Source organism: Tenrec ecaudatus, chromosome 7 (assembly GCF_050624435.1).
Source record: "Tenrec ecaudatus isolate mTenEca1 chromosome 7, mTenEca1.hap1, whole genome shotgun sequence".
Taxonomy (NCBI): domain Eukaryota; kingdom Metazoa; phylum Chordata; class Mammalia; order Afrosoricida; family Tenrecidae; genus Tenrec; species Tenrec ecaudatus.
The window spans coordinates 107,293,638-107,305,852 of record NC_134536.1 but is presented as its reverse complement, the minus strand read 5'-3'; the positions used below and the strand labels follow the sequence as shown (position 1 = coordinate 107,305,852).

The 12,215-nt window shown below is 37.8% G+C and overlaps 1 pseudogene; it reads left to right on the top strand.

Moving 5' to 3' along the window:
- Nucleotides 1–9,356: 9,356 nt before the first annotated feature.
- On the top strand, nucleotides 9,357–11,884 carry LOC142452446 (creatine kinase U-type, mitochondrial pseudogene; annotated as a pseudogene).
- The last annotated feature ends 331 nt before the right edge of the window (nucleotides 11,885–12,215 follow it).

Genomic DNA, 12,215 nt, shown 5'->3' with positions numbered 1-12,215 from the left:
CTAAATGGGTATACTTAGATGTATGCATAAGTCTGAAAAATGCATAAGTCTGAAGAATACATTTTTCCTGAAATTCTTTTGTCTTCTAGAATCATCAATCATCAATGTCTTTCATGTATATTTGTTTTCTTCTTTAGGTTTGATTTATATGCATAAATAATCTGATAGTTACTCCTGTTGCTGCTATTATTTATTGTCGTCAATTTGATATTGACAAATGATAATCTCATGCATGTAGCATAAAATTGCCCCACAGGATTTTTAAGGCACTGACTGACCTCCAAATGGCAGCTCAAAAGAGACTCTGACTGAATCCAAACCACTATCATTTTAACTAGTCTTGCGCTATTAAGTTTGCTGCTATGAAAGGACTCTTATTCATTAATTACTAGTATTGATTATCTATCTAGGTACACATTTATTATTTATTCATATATGTATGCATGCATACATCTGAGTATACTTATTTAATGGGAGTGGTTCCATCTTGCTGAAAAACATGGTAAAGCGAAGAGAATGACCTAAAACAGCAGGAAGATTTAACTAGATATTTAAAAACACTTGCTCTCACACATTAATCTTTCTGCTTGATCTGGGTATCTAATGTCCGTCAGTTTTCAGCTTTCCCCTCTGCGGTTGCCGAGAGCCATCCTGGCTACCTCCTTCTCTCTGCTGTGATAGTATCAGTATTGATCATTGGAATCATTCTTTTACATTTTTAGTTTTTCTATTTTTGGTATCTTGGGTACTGTCCTAAACTTCTAGTTTTCTTACATTTTGCATGGGTTAAAAAAGTGCGATGGGCTATTATGTTTCAGTCAGAGTAGGCATGCAGAAATACCTTGACAGCTCACACTTATCTTGAGAATTATGTTAATTTGCTCACTCTATAATCTTAGCTCAGTGAACATTTAAGTGTCCGTGTGTGTATCAGAAATGTGACTACAAAGAGCTTGAATACAAAGTGACTGCTCTGTCTCTGTTAATGTTACCCACCTACTCCTGGAGTAATAAAAATATTCACTTGATGTCCTCACAAAGAAGACGTCATGGCACTCAGTGCTTAAAAGAGCCGTGCTGCTAATGGAGAGGTTAGAGGCTTCAAAGTAGCAGCCAATTTGCAGGAGGAAGTTAGACTTCTCGGTAAAAATTTTAGCCTTGGAAACGCTGTAGAGGCAATTCTATCGGGTCCCTATGACTCAGAATAAAGTTAGCATCAATTTTTCCCACTCACAAAGAATTCAGTAGTCTTCTTTGTATCAGATGAAAATTGCTAGTACATAAAATGAAAATATATATTTTAATTATTTCTGAAAACCTAAGAAAACTTTTATCACAATGTGATCATGATATAGATAATTGGTTCTTGATTCTACTTCCTTCCCCTGACCACAGGCTATCACAGTAGCTTTTCAGCATGTATATCTTTCTTATAGATTCTGGTACGCATGTCTGAGAATGACCACAAAGCTTCTTTTGGGCACTGCAAAGGTTATTACCTTCTTTATACAAAGAAGTTTAATTTTCTGGCTTCTCACTCACCTTCTCACCAGTGTCTATTGAAAATGTTCTTATAAACTACACAGTTCAGCTTGCCTGTGGTCGTTAGGTGATTTTTTTATAGTCTATTTGAAGATGTATGGAAGTGTAGGGGTGGAATCCAACCTGTCAGTCAGGTCAGATACCCTGATGATGCCTCCTTTTGGGTGTGGCCTTTTCATAACCTGGAGATCTGGGACCTCCCTCTCTTCCTGCCCCTTTGCCTTACGACTTGCTGGGATTCTGTCACTGACCTTGAGCGCTGCGGGTGCCCTGCCACGTTCCTAGCTAACTTGGATCTGTGTGCCTCTGCACTCACTGGCCTGTGATTCTCCTGCGTTCTGCCTTATTGCCTGCGGCTACCTGACTCTGAAAAGGGACCTAGAGCTTAGTATTGGATTTATGAACTTGAATTGGACAGAGCTGGGATGCCTTATTCATATATAATTATTTCTTGATATAAATCTCTTTATTATGCATAGATAAGTCTCACTAGATTTGTTCCTCTATACCAGGGGTTGGCGAAATTTGAGTCGGAAGAGCCAATCCTGTCCCTCACAATTTAAAAATTATTCAAGAGCCATAAATATAGTTTTACAAGCAAAGAAAATGACCAATATCTGAATAATATCCTTTGAACTTTTTCAAGTTTACTTCAGAGCCACATGTACGTACCAAAAGAGAGACATATGTGTCTCACGCTGCAGTTTGCCAATGCCTGATCTGGCCAACCCAGCCCAGCACACTACCAAATAAGCAAAGTTGTTCTGTCGCTCCCATACATATCAATGTACTCTTTTCAATTAATTTAAGTACATTACAACTTTTCTTTGGTGTTTTCTTAATTTTAGTTTGCCACTATTTCTAGTTCTTCCTTTCTGTGGGTTTCTAAATATAAGTCTGCACAAGTAAGCTCTACTAAAGGAATAAAATGGTTAAATCTGCATTCGAACTCTATAGTATAATATCTCCTAGAAACAAGATAATGCTTTAGGTTAATATAATCTTGAAAGGCCGAACCACAATTTTCTCAGTAATGTCCATATATCCATTAATCTGTGGTCATTTAGAGAGTCACCTGGGTTTAGGATGCCTGTAATATTGCGTTATATATGAGGATAAGTCAAAATGTATTGCAATGAGTGTTCTAGTTTATATGCATGAATGTATGCTAAACAAAAAGCATTTAAACAGATTTTGGGTTATTTTGGTTTGTTTTGTTTGTTGCCCTCAGTGGATGAGTGCAGATAAGTTGTCTCAGAAATACACTGGTCTTAGTCTGGTTAGAGTTACTAAACACGCATGCACAAAATTATTTGTGCTTTGGATAAAGCAATTTTGAAATCACAAGTAATGTCACATTTTTAATGAAGCTCAAGTGGATAACTTCTCAAATCATTGAAGCTTTACAATAAATTTATGAGACCCTTGTGCCATGTGAAACAAAAGTTTGTAGATGAATCAAGTGCTTACTGACAGTTTAGAAAATCTCGAAGATCATTCAAGATGATGTAAAAGAAAGAAGATGATAAACCTTGGCAAATGAAGAAGCTGAGACTAACGTTGAAACCTGGTGAAAGAAGACCCAATTACCACTGGTGAGAGAACTGTCAAAAGTAGGATTTTAGATAGTTACACCTGTTTAATTTTCACTGAACATTTTTTCATCAGTGTTTTTAGCAACTTGATGAGTACAAAGTGTCGCCTGAAGATCAGTTGGCTCAAAGCACTGATCTTCCCATGAGACTTTAACATAAAATTTAAACCAATGGATACCATTTTATGGAGTGAACTAAATCTATGTTGGAGGAAATAGAATGATCCTGAGAAATGAGGAAGGCTAGACTTTGTCCTACATACTTTGGACATGTGATCAGAAGAAACCATTCCCTGAAAAAGACTAGATCCTATAAAGTAGAGAGTCCGTGAAGAATAGGAAGATACAGCACCTGCAACGATGAGCTCAAACATAACAATAATTATGAGAGTGGAGCAGGGCCAGGTGGGGATTCATTCTTTTCCCCATAATATGACTGAATAACAAGAGTTATTTTGTAGCAATACTTTTCTGAGTTTTCCTTGTATGTATAGTATTTATCATGGTTATAGGTCATAATTGTCAGAATCTACATGATAGCAGTGAGTTCATAAGAGTCAATGATTCAATTAAATTCACTTATACTTCTCTAATGGTTAATTTTACATGTAAAATATGGATATTTTGACAAATCCATTTGCTCTATTTAAGTTACTATATCTTAAGGTTAACTTAATAATATTCTTTAACTCATGTCAACTATTCAAATCTTTTAGATATTTTGATTCATTTTTATCTCCAGTTTTCAACCTTGGAAGCACTTTCTTGAACCTACTTTTGAGGTTAAATCATTGTGTCATTAATATTTTAAAAAGTCTAAATGGAAAGAGAGGCTCATAAAGCCCAGACAGCTTTGTCACTGATATAATAGGGCGATGAGACAATTTTCCTCCTAGGGATCGGAAGAGTTCTGTCTGTTCTGTGTTAGCTCATTTATCTTTGTTACATTGATGAATTCATTTTCATGACAATACTTTGCCTGAATAATGAAAAGCTGGAAGAGATAGTCTCGTGGTCAAGATAGAATATTTAAATGTTTCTTTCCAATTACAACTAAGCGTCTTTTTGAGATTCACTATTGAGATGATCAATCCTTTTATAAGAACAAAAATCTTTACATCATATTTTGATTCAATTATAAGTTATCTGACTAGTATAATCTCTTTTAAAGTTTTATTAAGTTATTGTGAACTCCAAGGTATTATAATTTCTTCAACACAAATATGTAACACATACAGTGCATCCTCAATTGTTATTTGCTAATAATTTGAATTCACCATACCAAAAACAAAACAAAACAAAGAAAACCCAGAGAAATCTTTATTGACAGATATAAATAAAGAACACTTTATTTATAAAACATATAAACTTTTTGGTACATACTTATTCATACATATGTTCATAGCTATATAAATACTTTGACTTTTCTTAGAGAATAATAAGATCGTTTGTTCTGCAGGGCAATTTAAAACAGAGCTTCTTTAATTTTAGAAATCTTTCCTGATGTCTATCATATCTAGTTAATGTGTAATGCCAAAAATTCTTCATAAAAATTTAATTCCTTCATTTAAATCTATTGTTTGATTTTCTGTTAAAATCAATATTACTGAAAATATATATTGTTTTCAGCCTATTAAATTATAATATCTATAAATAAAGATAATATAATGAATAGTGTAATCAAAAAAGAAATAGAATGAAAAAAGTAAAGAATTTATTAAAGATACTGTTTAGAAGTTTATATATATGTGGATATGGTAATCCACCTATATTAGTATACATGTGGATAAAAAGAGAAGAAATATAGAAATAAGGTATATCAGAAGCCTTTCTTTTCACACATATATGTCTCCACAAAGGAAATTTCACTAATCCTAAACATAACCTAAGGCTATTTCAGATATTGTTAAATTGAACGAACAATCAGAAACAAGTTAACTGAAAGAGTGACTGGGGGAGAGCATACATCTTTCACACTGGATGTAAAGACAAATGATAGATTCCTAAGGAGATAAGGCAGTGAAATGATATAAAACCTGCATCTTGCTTCACTAGGAAAAAATTATAATCTATGCAAGGGGTTTATAATGCACATATGTGTTCATTACATATGCATATTATGATTAGCAAATTGAATACAAAGTGGAATTATTTGGGCTAGAGTCTCCTTCAAATAAGCACAGGTGAAAGACAGATCTAAAGCCCAGGTGTTTGTTTGTTTTACTTTTGACTGTGTTGATGGTGGATAGTGGATGAAACTAGAAAACAGTCCTACTGAAGGTAAAAGATTATGCTGAACATGATTTCATTTTTTATATCTTTCTTTGAACTTGATGCATTAAAATTATAGTAAACCTATAAATGATCTTGAAGGACAGTATAGATTAGAGGTGGACACGAAGTTTTAGGAATTTAATGGGGAAAATGTGGGAAGTCTGGGTTGAGAAAAGGGATTCAGAAATATCAGAAGCGAAACATAACAAATAATAAGAAAACAAAAGCAAAGTGGTGATGTACACCTGTATTAAACAATAATCTCCTCGGAGTCCAAGCATGCACTAGCAGAAACGATTCACAGACATATAGAGAGCACTGGACATATAGTTATGACAGTAAGGAAAATAACTAATATTTTAAAAATATATATTTGGTTTCAAGTATATATGTGATGACTAAATAATTTATTATTACTTTAAATATGAATTCATTTAATACTTCTATGCACAGCATTTTGCTTATTAAAACACTAATAATCTAGAAAGTTCTCTAGATATCCCATTGATTTAAAGAATGCTCACAAAGGAGAAGAAAACTAAACTGATTTTCATTTCAAGTATGTAATGTAGGACTCTGTGTCATCTTTTGAAAACTAAGATACCTGTGGGGGTGAGCGAGGACTGCCATTTACCTGTTTTTGGTACACATATACTCTTTTCTGTTTTTGTGTTTCTTTTTCTAAGCCCTTGTATTAAAAAGTTTACATGTTAGTATTAACTAAATCTCCAAGTCCATAGTATTAGTAATGAGTAAACTGCAGTGAGGATGCTCTACTTGAGCATGTTTAATTTTCGGTCCCCTTTTCTTTTTGGATATGCATATTTATTTTATGACTTGCAACCTTAGTATCGTTTACAATAACCAGCTACTTTTTAATGTAGCCTTGTCTCTGACCATTACCTATTCTTCTACAGCACCATGGACCTCCATCCTCTTTCTTCATTTCTTCCATCCTTGGATCTCCTTCACAGGGTCTATCTTCCCAAAACATGACCACAATGTGATACAAGTGCTCATTATTATTTTATTCTTACCTCCATACACTCTTTGTAGACTCCATTCTCTGTCAGATACTTGGAATCTCACTACCATATATGTGAAATTCCCTCATTCATCTGACAGTTTGCTGTTCTGTGGAATGTTACCTGTTCCAAGAAAGCCATTCATAATGGACAAATCTGAACAGAGCTTCTAGAAAGACAATTTGGGTGAAGACCTTGGCAATTCACTTAGAAAATCAAATAATAGCAGCAATAAGATGGCCATTTTAAACCTAATAGATAGCAGCAGATCATTGTCTGATATAGTGCTAAACTATTGAGTTGTGGGATTGAAGACATTAAATATATATGTAGGAAAACTTACTCATCAAAGTAGAATGGACATTAGTGACATGGATGAAGGAAAGCTTTCAAGAACTCTATTTGTTGACAAATGGCAAGACAAAAACTATAAGAAATTATAAAAAGTTAAAAGATCACAAACATCCATTAGTAATCAGAATATGAACCGTATAAAATATGAATCTAAGAAAATTGGAAACTATCAGAAAGGATATTCAGGGCTTCACAATTGATATCCGAGACAGTCGATGTGTTCATGTGGCACCTGTACATAGACTAAGAGACAATTGCCCAAACAGAAAAGGGGATATCGCATAATCTAAAATCAAGAAAGGTATGTATCAGGGCTGTATTATCACAAGATACTTATTCAATCTTTACGCTGAGCAAATGATTTGCAATGCTGACAAATGTGAACAGAGCACCATCAAGATAAGAAAGGCTCATTAACAGCCTGTGATATTCCCATGATTCAACCCTGCTTGCTGAGTTAAAAGAACTTGAGGCACCTACTAATGAAAATTAAAGAATGAAGCTTTCAAAAAAATTTTTAAAAAAAAAGAATGAAGCTTTCAGTATGGATTACTGCTCAAAATAAAAAAATAAAAGCTTTACACTGGGTCAATAACATAATGACAAATGCAGAGACAGTATGCATGAATGCGGCAGTCATGAAATCAATGGTCATGTTGCATAAGAAGATTTTAATATATTAAAAAATAAAGAGGTTAGCTGGAGGATGACCCAAGTTAAGGCGTTTTCCATATTTCCCAGGCATACAAAAGTAAGACACTGCATAAGTGTATTCTTTTAAATTGTGGTGTTGGTAAGAATATGATATATCCCAATGATCTTGTCCAGGGGTAGCTATGAGTCAGGAGCCGCTAGAGTGTTCTACAAAGTGCTTTCCTTAGATCTTCAGTATTGTGTTTCTAATTGAAAGGTTTCAAAATCTCCTCATATTGGAACCTAATAGATTTGGGGTAGCTCATACCTCACTGGTTTCCACTTGTTCTTAATAAAGAAGCTGGACTAGCTTTAGGGTGTATAACCAAGGTATTCATGCAGATTTAGGAGAGGTTAATGCTTTGTAGTTGATATCTTGAAATACCTAATAATTTTAATACTTACTTTTTGTTTTTAAGTCGTATCTGATGGAACCAAGGAACATGCACCTCTATGCATGGGTGGAAATGTGCTCCCAACTTGTCTGTGATTGATTACACTTGCATAATGCATGGTGCCAGATGAGCACGCTGCCACCTGCCATGCCCAGGAGAGGGGAAATCCTTTCTATAAGAGGCCACCTTTCCCCCAGCTGCCCTCCAACCCAAAGCACTCTTTCTGTATCAAACACCCTGACACCAGATACCTTGTGAACTGGCAGGAACTCTGATATAAACCAGCGTGTCCACCCATTCACACTCGTAAATCCACAGCTTTGACATCCGTGGGGTAGAGGGCATAAACTCATAATAGGTACGTGATCCAATATTTTTTTTCTTTTTATCCTATTACCTTTGTCTTTACTACACTTTTTTATTTTCCCCCAACCCTGTTTGTGGGTGTATGTTTCTTTCATTCATTCATTTTTAATTTTTTATATTAAATAAAATTTTCTTGTAATTATTCAATCATCACTCTTTTTTCTTTATTATAATTTTCAAGTGTTTATTTCTATTTTTAAAACATTCCCTTTGTTTCACCCTCCCAGTGGGATATAGCCATCATATTCACACTATCCAACAACACCCATACTCCCTGGTTACTTTTGTCTTACCCATACTGTGTGAAGTAACTATATGCTCCTGAACATCATGATCAGCATTAGGCAGGTATCAACACTACTTAAACCTGAATTCAACTATGAGCAAAACCAGCAAATAGAGACTAGCACACACTTCTCTTCATGTGACGAAAGGTGTGATTTCCTGAGTACACGTCAGCAGGAAATCACCAATTAAATACAAATACAATTAAATACAAGACAACAGCTTCTACACAAAGGACAATTTCTGAACAAGTACTGAAATCGAGTTTACAAATCTTTCTGAGGAAAAAATGGCATTGGAATTTTGATAAGAAATTCAGAAGACTAACCTTCAGTTACTTTCAATAAATTGAGAGAAAGTCAAGAAAGCTATAGAAAATATTGAGGAAAATATAGACAAAACTTCCCAATAAATACATGAAAACCTGGAAGCAATACCAGAAAAGAAAATTTTTAAAAAGATTAAAAATGAAAGTGAAAAGGAATAAAACTTAATAATTAGACTTAATTAGTGCGATTGAAAACAAATCTCTCAATATTAATCTGTGTGTTTAACCATCAGAACAGAAAATAACTAAAAAAGAAAGACCATGTGGTAGACAGGAACAGCCAACAGGAGCGAGACTGGGAAAGACGTCCAAGAGAAGTCAAAGATCAAAGTCTGGTTGATACCGGCTCCCACTCGGGCAACAACTTCCACTCCAGCCCCCATTTCAACCTCAACCTTGAATCTCCTTGGTCCCTTGCCCCACCAGGTTGCACCCTCTCTGCCTGTCCCGGCCCTGCACCAGCATCTGCTCTGGGATCCCTTTATTCAGAGCCTCCAGGCATGGCTGGGCCCTTCTCCCTCCTGCTGTCTGCCCACTCAGGGCTCAAGTTCATGGCTTTGGCTGGAGCTGGTTCCCTAGCAGCCTGGTTTCTGCTTTATCCCAAGCCTGCGTGAGCCACCAGTGAACCATGGAGATTTTATCCTCCAAGCATCCCAGACCTTCAAAAGCACAACTGCATGGCCAGTCACCTGGACCCAGCAGTCTGTGCTCGGCTCTGCGACCAGACCACCCAGACCACCCCCACTGTTTGGACGCTAGATCACTGTATCCAGACTGCTGTGGACAACCCTGTCCATCCCCTCATCAAGACTGGGGGCTTGGTGGCAGGAGATCTATGAGATCTTTGCTGAGCGGTTTGACCCTATAATCCAAGAACCACACAATGGATATGACCCCCGATGATTAAGCACACTACAGACCTGGATGCCCACAAGATTCTTTCTGGCTACTTTGATGAGAGGTACGTATTGTCCTCGGGAGTCAGAACTGGCTGAAGTATCCGAGGACTTAGTCTGCCTCCAGACTGCATTAGGGCTTAGCAGCGAGAAGTGGAAAGTGTGGTGGTCAACGCACTGAGAGTAACCTGAAGGGTGGTCTGACCTGACATGACTACCAGTTCAGTGAGTTGTCAGAGGCTGAGCAGCAGCTCACTGATGACCACTTCCTATTGGATAAGCCCATGTGCCCTTGCTGACTGGAGAAGGAGTGGCTCGAGACTGGCCACATGCTCGTGGACTCTGGCACAAGAGCTTTTTGATCTGGGTCAATGAAGAGGATCATATGCGGGCCGTTGCCATGGAGAAGAGGGCACCATGAAGAGTGTGTTTGACAAGAACACATTGTTCAGCAGCCTGAGATGCTCACTTGCCTGGCACGATCGCTGATGACAATGGGTGCACAAGCAAATGTGGTGAAGAAAGCTGATGGTGTCCAACTACCAAAAGATACAGCACCTGAAGTCTTAAAGATCAGAAGATAAACAAGCAGCCTACTAGCTGAGAAACAACAACACCCACATGGAAGAAGCACACCAGCTTATCCCGACTCGATCACTGAGGACAAACTGGATGCATAAGCAAAAGTTGTGAACCAAGCTGATGGTGCCTGGCTATCAAATGATATAGCATCGGGGTCTTAAAGCTTGAAGACAATCAGGCGGCCATCTAGCTAAGAAACAATGAAGACCACAAGGAAGAAGCACACCAGCCTACCCCGACGTGAATGCTAAAGACAAAGCGGGTGCATAGGCAAATGTGGTGAAAAAAGCTGATGGTGCCCAGTTGTCAAAATATATAGAATCTGGGTCCCATAAGCTGGAAGATAAACAAGGGGTCATCTAACTGCGAAACAGCAAAGCCCACATGGAAAATGCACACCAGCCTGTAAGATGAAAAGGCAAAGGGATCAGGTATCAGGCATCAAAGAACAACAACAACAAAAAATCATATCATTGTGAATGAGGGGGAGTGTGTATTAGGGACCCAAAGCCCATCTGTTGGCAACTGGACATCCCCTTACAGAAGGGTCTAGAGGAGGAAATAAGCCAGCCAGGGTACAGTGTAGCAACGATGAAACATACAATTTTTCTCTAGTTCCTAAATGCTTCCTCCCCACCACTATCATAATCCCAATGATACCTTAGATATCCTGGTGGACCAGAGGATGTACACTGGCACAGATAGGAACTGGAAATACAGGGAATCCAGGACAGATGAATCCCTCAGGATCAGTGGTGAGAGTGGTTAAATCAGGAGGGTTGAGGGAAGGTGAGGGAGAAAGGGGGAACAGATGACAAGGTCTACATATAACCTCCTCCCTGCAGGATGGACAGCAGAGAACTGGGTGAGGGAGACATCAAATGGTGTAAGATATGATAAAAAAATAATTAGTTATAAATTATCAAGGATTCAGGGGGAGGGGAAGGGGGAGGGAATGGAAAACTGAGGAGCTGATACAAAGGGCTCAAGTAGAAAGCAGGTGTTTTGAGAATGATGATGGCAACATATGTACGAATGTGCTGGACACAAATGATGTATGTATGGATTGTGAAAAGAGTTGTATGAGCCCCTAATAAAATGATTAAAAAAAGGAAGAGTGTGTTTGAAAGATTCTGCGGAGGCCTCAAAGAAGTGGAGCGACTGATCCAGGAGCGTGGCTGGGAGTTCATGTGGAATGAGCGTTTGGGATACATCGTGACTTGTCCCTCTAACTTGGGCACCAGACTTCGGGCTGGAATACACATCAAACTGCCCTTGTTAAACAAAGATACCCCTTCCCAAAGATCACGGGGAACCTAAGACTCCAAAAGTGTGGTACTGGAGGAGTGGACACAGCTGTCACCGGCAGCACCATTGACATCTCTAACTTGGATCGACTGGGAAAGTCAGAGGTGAAGCTGGTGCAGCTGGTTATTGATGGATTAACTGATATGATCAACTGTGAGAGACGTCTGGGAAGAGGCCAGGATGTAGGCATCCCTCCTCCCCTTGTGCACAGCAAGCATTCACTCCTCCTTCCTAACAGATGACTCAAGATCCCTGGGACTTCTGCCCATTGTAATGGTGGCCCATCCTATTTGTCCCAGATGTGCCACTATCCTAGTAAAGACTCCTTGCTGTGGGGGGGTGAGGGGGGAGAATTATATGCTACACCATCGAAAGGAATAATGTGGCTAATCAGAATTCCAGAACAAAAAAAGCACAGCAATCAGAGTAAGAGAGGGAGGGAGGGAGGGAGGAATGGAGGGAGGGAGAGAGAGAGAGAATTAAAATTTGTTTAAAAAGATGTTAACATCAAGAAAGGCCAGAAGATATGTATTTAGGAAATTTAATGAAACTCAGGCAGTATAGATTTATAGA